Below are 8731 nucleotides of genomic sequence, written 5' to 3'. Positions count from 1 at the left end.
TGTACTTCTTTGACACATGTCGGGCTCTTCATATTGAGTATTGCTTGGCATTTGTCCGGGTTTGCTTCGATGCCCCTTTGAGTCAGCATGAAGCCTAAGAACTTTCCGGCTTCTGCGGCGAAGGTGCACTTCGTCGGGTTAAGTCTCATGTTGTGTTTTCTGAGGGTGCCGAAGACACTGGCGAGGTCGGTCAGCAAGTTTCTGTCTTCCTGTGTCTTTACCAGCATGTCGTCGACGTACACCTCCAGTTGTAGTCCGATGTGCTCTGAGAACACTTTGTTCATTAGCCTCTGGTAGGTTGCCCCTGCGTTCTTCAGCCCGAAGGGCATTACTACGTAGCAGTAGTTTGCCCTTGGGGTTATGAACGAGGTCTTTTCTTGGTCAGGTCCGTACATCGGGATTTGGTTGTATCCTGAGTATGCGTCCATGAAGGAGAGATATCTATAGCCTGAGGCTGCATCTACTAAGGCGTCGATGTTTGGTAGTGGATATGGATCTTTGGGGCAGGCTTTGTTGAGATCCGTGTAGTCGACGCACATTCTCCATTTTCCATTGGGCTTTTTTACCAGGACCACGTTTGCGAGCCATAGGGGGTATTTTACTTCCCTAATGAACCCTGCATCTAGTAGTGCTTGTACTTGTTCCTCTATTGCTTGCATGCGTTCGGGCCCAAGCTTTCTGCGTCTTTGTTGGACAGGTCGGGATCCCGGGTACACTGATAGCTTATGGCATATCAGGTCGGGGCTTATGCCTGGCATGTCGGAGGCTCTCCAGGCGAAGAGGTCGGAATTCTCCCTTAAGAGGGTTATGAGTTCCTTTTTTAAGCCCGCTTCGAGGTTTGCCCCTATGTTTGTCGTTTTTTCAGGTGTGCTCCCAATCTGGACTTTTTCAGTTTCTCCCTCTGGTTGTGGTCGAAGATCTTCTCGGGCTTGGACTCGTCCGAGTTCTATCGTGTTGATCTCTTTCCCTTTTAGGCTTAGGCTTTCGTTGTAGCATCGTCGTGCTAGTTTTTGGTTGCCCTTTAGGGTAGCGATTCCTTTTGTGGTGGGGATCTTCATACAGAGGTGTGGGGTCGAGACTATAGCTGCCAGTCTGTTTAAGGTTGGTCGCCCAATGAGGGCATTGTATGCTGAAGTGACGTCGACTATAATGTAGTCGATGCTTAATGTTTTAGATTGCTCGCCTTTTCCAAAGGTAGTGTGTAGCGAGACGTATCCTAAGGGATGGATTGGGGTGTCCCCTAGCCCAAATAGGTCGGTGGGATAGGCTTTTAGCTCTTTTTCTTCAAGTCCGAGTTTGTCGAAAGCCGCTTTGAACAGGATATCTGCTGAGCTTCCCTGGTCAATCAGGGTTCGATGTAAGTTGGCGTTTGCTAGAATAATGGTGATTACCATTGGATCGTCGTGCCCGGGTATTATCCCTTGAGCATCTTCTCGGGTAAATGAGATAATAGGTAGCTCGGGCAGGGGACTGTCTTCTCGGATGTGGTAGACTTCTTTGAGGTGCCTTTTTCGCGAGGATCTGGATGTTCTTCCGCCTGCGAAACCTCCGTTTATCATGTGTACGTGTCTTTCAGGGGTTCGTGGGGTTCGTTCTGCCCGATCTTCGTTATCTCCCCTCCTTCTCTTCTTGGTCTCTTCTCCTTTCTCTGCTATGTATCTGTCGAGTTTCCTTCTCTGGCTAGTTTTTCTATAACATTTTTTAGGTCGTGGCAGTCGTTAGTAGAATGGCCATAAAGTTTGTGGTATTCACAGTACTCGGACCGATCTCTCCCCGCTCTCTTGTGTTTTAGAGGTCGGGGTGGTGGGATCTTTTCGGTGTGGCATACTTCTCTGTAGACGTCTACTAGGGAGACTCGGAGGGGGGTGTAGCTGTGGTACTTCCGCGGCTTGTCCGAGTTGGGTTCTTCTTTCTTCTTCTGTTCCCGATCTCGATCTCGGAGCGGGTAGGTTGATTCTTTTCTAGAAGAGTCTCTCAGCTGGGAGGTTTCCTCCATGTTGATGTATTTTTCTGCCCGCTCCTGCACCTCGTATAGAGAGGTCGGGTATCGTTTGGATAGGGATTGGCTAAACGGTCCCTCTTTTAGGCCGTTTGCCAGTCCCATGATGGCTGCTTCAGTGGGCAAGTGTTGTATGTCCAGGCAGGCTTTGTTGAATCGCTCCATGTATTCTCGGAGAGTTTCTTGGTTACCTTGCTTGATCCCGAGTAGACTGGGGGCGTGTTTTGTCTTGTCCTTTTGAATAGAGAACCTTGTTAGGAATTTTTTGGTTAGGTCCTCGAAGCTAGAGATTGATCCTGGTGGCAGGTTGTCGAACCACTTCATGGCCGACTTGGTGAGGGTGGTGGGGAAGGCTTTGCACCGAATCGCGTCGGAGGCGTCGACTAGGTACATTCTGCTTCTGAAGTTGCTGAGGTGGTGACTTGGATCGGTGGTGCCGTCGTAGAGGTCCATATCGGGCGGTTTGAAGTTTCGCGGTACCTTCTCCTTCATGATCTCTTATGTGAAGGGATCATGATTGCCTTCGGGGGTGGTGCCGCGTTCCGTCCGGTCCTTCAGGTTGGCCTCTATTTTCCGTAGTTTTTCTTCTAATTCTCTGCGCTTGCGAGCTTCCCTCCTCAGATCTTGTTCAGTTTCTTTCTGCTTTTTTACGCCCTCTTCGAGTTGTTTCAGCCGGTTTTGCTGTGTCCGAACTGCTTCTAGAATTTCCGAGCTTTTGGGATTTTGGGGATCTTGGTTTGGGAGTGATGTCTTTGGGCGATTCTGTTTGTTTCCTCCTGGAGTGCGGGGTGATAGAGGGCTGTCCGGTCGTTCTCCGGTGTCAACTTCCTCCTCTTGTTCTGATGTAGCGTGGTTATTGTTAGGAGGGTCGTCCGCCATGGTAAAGGGATGACTTCCAGGTCCCCGGCAACGGCGCCAATGTTCCGAGGGTTACCTGAAACGCGCAGCTCGGTCGTCTTAGGGAGGCCCGAGATGGGGGGATTGATGACCCGAGCTTGGTATGCCGAGTGGTTGGTGGTGGTACCTGCAATGACACTCCGATGCTTAAGTTAGCATGGGTCCAAGCAGATATTGAGTAGAATTAGAGTGTGTGTTATACCTGGGTGCTCCAGTGTATTTATAGTAGTTGGCCGTGATCTTCCCTGGATAAGATATTCTTATCTTATCTTATCCTTCTGGGAGTTTTATCTTTATCTTTGTGGAACCGCCTTTCCTAGGCCTTTTCGGCCTTTAGGTCTTGGGCTTCGTTCCTTTTGGGCTTCTTTAGCTTTATTGTCCGAGGTCCAACCTCAGGCATGGGCCTGGGGATGAGGTCGGACCTTCTATGAACTTTGCCGAGTTTGGGGAGCTCGGTCAGGGTATGAACACAACCTAAATGAAAGACCTCATGATGAATGTATGCATGCATTGAATAAATGTTGATTGTTAGAAGAAAATCAAATTTTGGAAAACATGATTAGAAGAGAATTGAGTGAATTAACCCTTAAACACTTGAGTGAATAGAGCGGATACACATCCGGTGAGGGTTCAAAAGTTCAATCACATGTATTCACCCATATTATCTATATTCTTGCAAGTTGAACTCTTTTTGATGATTCAATACAATTGTGGTTTGGACTTAGTTCCTATATGCCTAGCTCTTGTGCTTACGCATGTCTCTTGGGAATTGATTTGTTTGAACTAAGTATTCCCAATTGCTTTAGATAGTTGCATGTAGATAGGACTCATATAGTTTAGTTGCATTCAATGTCATGACCCTTAGTTCCTTCTTATTTTAGCATGAGGACATGCTAAGGCTTAAGTGTGGGGAGGTTGACAAACCCCAATTTGAGGATTTGTCTTGTATTGAATTTGGAGTATTTTGATAACCTTTTGTCACATTTAGCCTAGGAATTAGCATGGTTTTGTTATCTCTCCCATATTTGTGCCTAAGTGTAAAAACATGCTTTGTAAGCCTTATTTTGATGAATTCTAATTTCTCTTTGATTCCATAAGATGCCTTGATGTGTTTGCTAGTAATCTCAGGTTGAAATAGGCTAGGCATGGATCAAAGGAAGCAAGGAAGGAAGCATGCAAGTGGAGAGAAGCACAAAAAGCCAAAGAGTTGATCTCAGCCAAGCACGCGTACGCGCACAAGGCGCTCGCGCGCACATCGCAGAATTGGCAAGGGACGCGCACGCGCACTGTGCGCGCACGCGTCGAAGCCCGCACGTGATTCTTTTATTACAACACGTGTCTGGCGATTTTGGAAGGTTTTAGCAACCAACTTTGGCGCCAAAATGCATATAAGAGCCAAGGATTGAAGGGGATTGACACACATACAACACATTTTCACACATTCACACCCATGGACTAATTCTAGATCATTAGGTAGATATTTTTTTAGTTAGTTACAATTTGTAGAGAGAGAAACTCCAACTTCTCTCTAGGATTCATCTTCATCTTCTCAATTCTCAACTATTCCTTGGTGAGATCTATTACAACACTCAATTTACTTTGTTCATGTGTAGATCATTTTCTCTAATCTCATTAGTGCCTTGTAATTGTTCAATTCCCACAAGTCTTAGATTCAACTTTGTTGTAATTGGATTCTATTGATTCATTGAAGATTTCATTTTAATTGTTGTTCATTGTTGATTGTTGTTAATCTCTTGTGTTGAATTGCTTTGATTCTAATTCTTTTCTCTCCATTTCACTATGTCTTTCATTCTTGCCCTCCAAGTGTTTGAGAAAATGCCAACTTTAGATATGGAGTAGTATTCCCTCACTTGGCCTAGTGATTGAGTCATTGGAGACACTTGAATAATGGATGTCAATTGTTGATTAAGAATTGAGGATTGCTAATTGACCTAGAGTGCACTAAAGCTAGACTTCCCTAGGGTAAGACTAGGACTTGTGACTCAAGTTAGTTACTTTTACTTGACTTTCCTCTATAAATTAGGGGTTGACTAAGTGAAGCAACACTCCCTTGTTATCACAATTGAAGGAAACTATAGTGATGGAACTTCGAATGTTCAACCTTGGCCAAGGCTTTTAACATTGATTGATTGTTGTTTTCTTTTATTCACACTTTTATGCCACACTCTTCAAGCCACAAAAAGAACACTTAACCAATAACATGCATCCTTGTAGCATTCCTAGGGAAGAACGACTCGGGACTAATACTCTCGATTATAGATTGTAGAATTGTTTGATGATGGATTTTGCGTCGGTTTAGACTATACTACGATTGATTACTTGATAATTTCTATACCGGCAAAAATTCATTCGTCAAATCTCTCTTTCATTGAACGCCCTCTTCATAAATGTCTATGAGGACTTGGTCTAACCTTTGATCAAAGTTAACCCTTCTTCATGGCCACAACTTCATAGAAGTGGTCTTGATGCACCCTTGAGATGAATCTCTCCATCTCCCATGACTCGGAGGAGGAGGCTTTTGCCTTTCCTTTCCTCTTTCTAGAGGTTTCTCCGGCCTTGGATGCCATAAATGGTTATGGAAAAACAAAAAGCAATGCTTTTACCACACCAAACTTAAAAGGTTTGCTCGTCCTCGAGCAAAAGAAGAAAGAAGAGAGTAGAAGAAGAAGAAATGAGGAAGAAGGGAATGGCGTTTGTGTTCGGCCAAAGAGGGGGAGAAGTGGTGTTTAGGTTGTGTGAAAATGAAGGGGTGAAGAAGGGTATATATAGGGGAGGGGGAAGGGTAAGGTTCGGTCAAGTGAGGGTGGGTTTGGGAGGGAAAGTGGTTTGAATTTGAATGGTGAGGTAGGTAGGGTTTGATGAAGGATGGATGTAAGTGGTGAAGAGAAAGATGAGATTTGATAGGTGAAGGGTTTTTAGGGAAGAGGTGTTGAGGTGATTGGTGAATGGGTGAAGAAGAGAGAGGGTGGTGGGGTTGGTGGGGATCCTGTGGGGTCCACAGATCCTGTGGTGTCAAGGAAAAGTCATCCCTGCACCAAATGGCATGCAAAATCACGTTTTGAGCCAATTCTGGCGTTAAACGCCGAGCTGGTGCCCATTTCTGGCGTTTAACGCCAGGTTCTTGCCCTTTTCTGGCGTTTAACGCCAGTCTGGTGCCCCTTTCTGGCGTTAAACGCCCAGAATGGTGCCAGACTGGGCGTTAAACGCCCACCTGCTAGCCTTACTGGCGTTTAAACGCCAGTAAGTTCTTCCTCCAGGGTGTGCTGTTTTTCTTCCTGTTTTTCATTCTGTTTTTGCTTTTTCAATTGATTTTGTGACTTCTCATGATCATCAACCTACAAAAAAAACATAAAATAACAAAAGAAAATGGATAAAATATAACATTGGGTTGCCTCCCAACAAGCGCTTCTTTAATGTCAGTAGCTTGACAGATGGCTCTCATGGAGCCTCACAAATGATCAGAGCAATGTGGGAACCTCCCAACACCAAACTTAGAGTTTGAATGTGGGGGTTCAACACCAAACTTAGAGTTTGGTTGTGGCCTCCCAACACCAAACTTAGAGTTTGACTGTGGGGGCTCTGCTTGACTCTGATTTGAGAGAAGCTCTTCATGCTTCCTCTCCATGGTGACAGAGGAATATCCTTGAGCCTTAAACACAAGGGATTCTTCATTCACTTGAATGATCAGTTCACCTCCATCAACATCAATCACAGCCTTTGCTGTGGCTAGGAAGGGTCTGCCAAGGATGATAGACTCATCCATGCACTTCCCAGTCTCTAGGACTATGAAATCAGCAGGGATATAATGGTCTTCAATTTTCACCAGAACATCCTCTACAAGTCCACGAGCTTGTTTTCTTGAGTTATCTGCCATCTCTAATGAGATTCTTGCAGCTTGTACCTCAAAGATCCCTAGCTTCTCCATTACAGAAAGAGGCATGAGGTTTACACTTGACCCTAAGTCACACAGAGCCTTCTTGAAGGTCATGGTGCCTATGGTACAAGGTATTGAAAACTTTCCAGGATCTTGTCTCTTTTGAGGTAATTTCTGCCTAGACAAGTCATCCAGTTCTTTGGTGAGCAAAGGAGGTTCATTCTCCCAAGTCTCATTTCCAAATAACTTGTCATTTAGCTTCATGATTGCTCCAAGGTATTTAGCAACTTGCTCTTCAGTGACATACTCATCTTCTTCAGAGGAAGAATACTCATCAGAGCTCATGAAAGGCAGAAGTAAGTCCAATGGAATCTCTATGGTCTCATTTTGAGCCTCAGATTCCCATGGTTCCTCATTAGGGAACTCATTGGAGGTCAGTGCACGCCCATTGAGGTCTCCCTCAGTGGCGTTCACTTCCTCTTCCTCCTCTCCAAATTCGGCCATGTTGATGGCCTTGCACTCTCCTTTTGGATTTTCTTCTGTATTGCTTGGAAGAGTACTAGGAGGGAGTTCAGTAATTTTCTTGCTCAGCTGTCCCACTTGTGCCTCCAAATTCCTAATGGAGGACCTTGTTTCAGTCATGAAACTTTGAGTGGTTTTGATTAGATCAAAGACCATAGTTGCTAAGTCAGAGGGGTTCTGCTTAGAATTCCCTGTCTGTTGCAGAGAAGATGATGGAAAAGGCTTGCCATTGCTAAACCTGTTTCTTCCACCATTATTGTTGTTGAAACCTTGTTGAGGTCTCTGTTGATCCTTCCATGAGAAATTTGGGTGATTTCTCCATGAAGAATTATAGGTGTTTCCATAGGGTTCTCCTAGGTAATTCACCTCTTCCATTGAAGGGTTCTCAGGATCATAAGCTTCTTCTTCAGATGAAGCATCCTTAGTACTGCTTGGTGCATTTTGCATTCCAGACAGACTTTGAGAAATCAACTTGACTTGTTGAGTCAATATCTTGTTCTGAGCCAGAATGGCATTCAGAGTATCAATCTCAAGAACTCCTTTCTTCTGATTAGTCCCATTGTTCACAGGATTCCTTTCAGAAGTGTACATAAATTGGTTATTTGCAACCATTTCAATCAGCTCTTGAGCTTCTGTAGGCGTCTTCTTCAAATGAAGAGATCCTCCAGCAGAGCTATCCAAAGACATCTTGGATAGTTCAGAGAGACCATCATAGAAAATACCTATGATGCTCCATTCAGAAAGCATGTCAGAAGGACATTTTCTGATTAATTGTTTGTATCTTTCCCACGCTTCATAGAGGGATTCTCCATCCTTCTGTCTGAAGGTTTGGACTTCCACTCTAAGCTTACTCAATTTTTGAGGTGGAAAGAACTTTGCCAAGAAGGCATTGTCTAGCTTTTCCCATGAGTCTAGGCTTTCTTTAGGTTGTGAGTCCAACCATGTCCTAGCTCTGTCTCTTACAGCAAAAGGGAATAGCATAAGTCTGTAGACCTCAGGGTCAACCCCATTAGTCTTGACAGTGTCACAGATTTGCAAGAATTCAGCTAAGAACTGATGAGGATCTTCCAATGGAAGTCCATGGAACTTGCAATTCTGTTGCATTAGAGAAACTAATTGAGGCTTAAGCTCAAAGTTGTTTGCTCCAATGGCAGGGATAGAGATGCTTCTCCCATAGAAGTCGGGAGTAGGTGCAGTAAAGTCACCCAGCACCTTCCTTGCATTGTTGGCATTGTTGTTGTTTTCGGCTGCCATGTCTTCTTCTTTGAAGATTTCTGTTAGGTCCTCTGTAGAGAGTTGTGCCTTAGCTTCTCTTAGCTTTCGCTTCAAGGTCCTTTCAGGTTCAGGGTCAGCTTCAACAAGAATGCCTTTGTCTCTGCTCCTGCTCATATGAAAGAGAAGAGAACAAGAAAATATGG

The 8731-nt window shown here is 44.7% G+C and overlaps 1 non-coding gene across 1 annotated transcript; it reads left to right on the top strand.

Moving 5' to 3' along the window:
- The first annotated feature begins 8054 nt into the window (after nucleotides 1-8054).
- LOC130984673 (small nucleolar RNA R71) lies at nucleotides 8055-8162 on the top strand. Its single transcript, XR_009088590.1, has one exon. It is a non-coding gene; the product is annotated as a small nucleolar RNA R71 (small nucleolar RNA).
- Nucleotides 8163-8731: the final 569 nt, after the last annotated feature.

Source organism: Arachis stenosperma, chromosome 5 (genome assembly GCF_014773155.1).
Source record: "Arachis stenosperma cultivar V10309 chromosome 5, arast.V10309.gnm1.PFL2, whole genome shotgun sequence".
NCBI lineage: Eukaryota > Viridiplantae > Streptophyta > Magnoliopsida > Fabales > Fabaceae > Arachis > Arachis stenosperma.
Note: the sequence above shows the minus strand (reverse complement) of the source record. Positions and strands in the feature narration are given on the sequence as shown.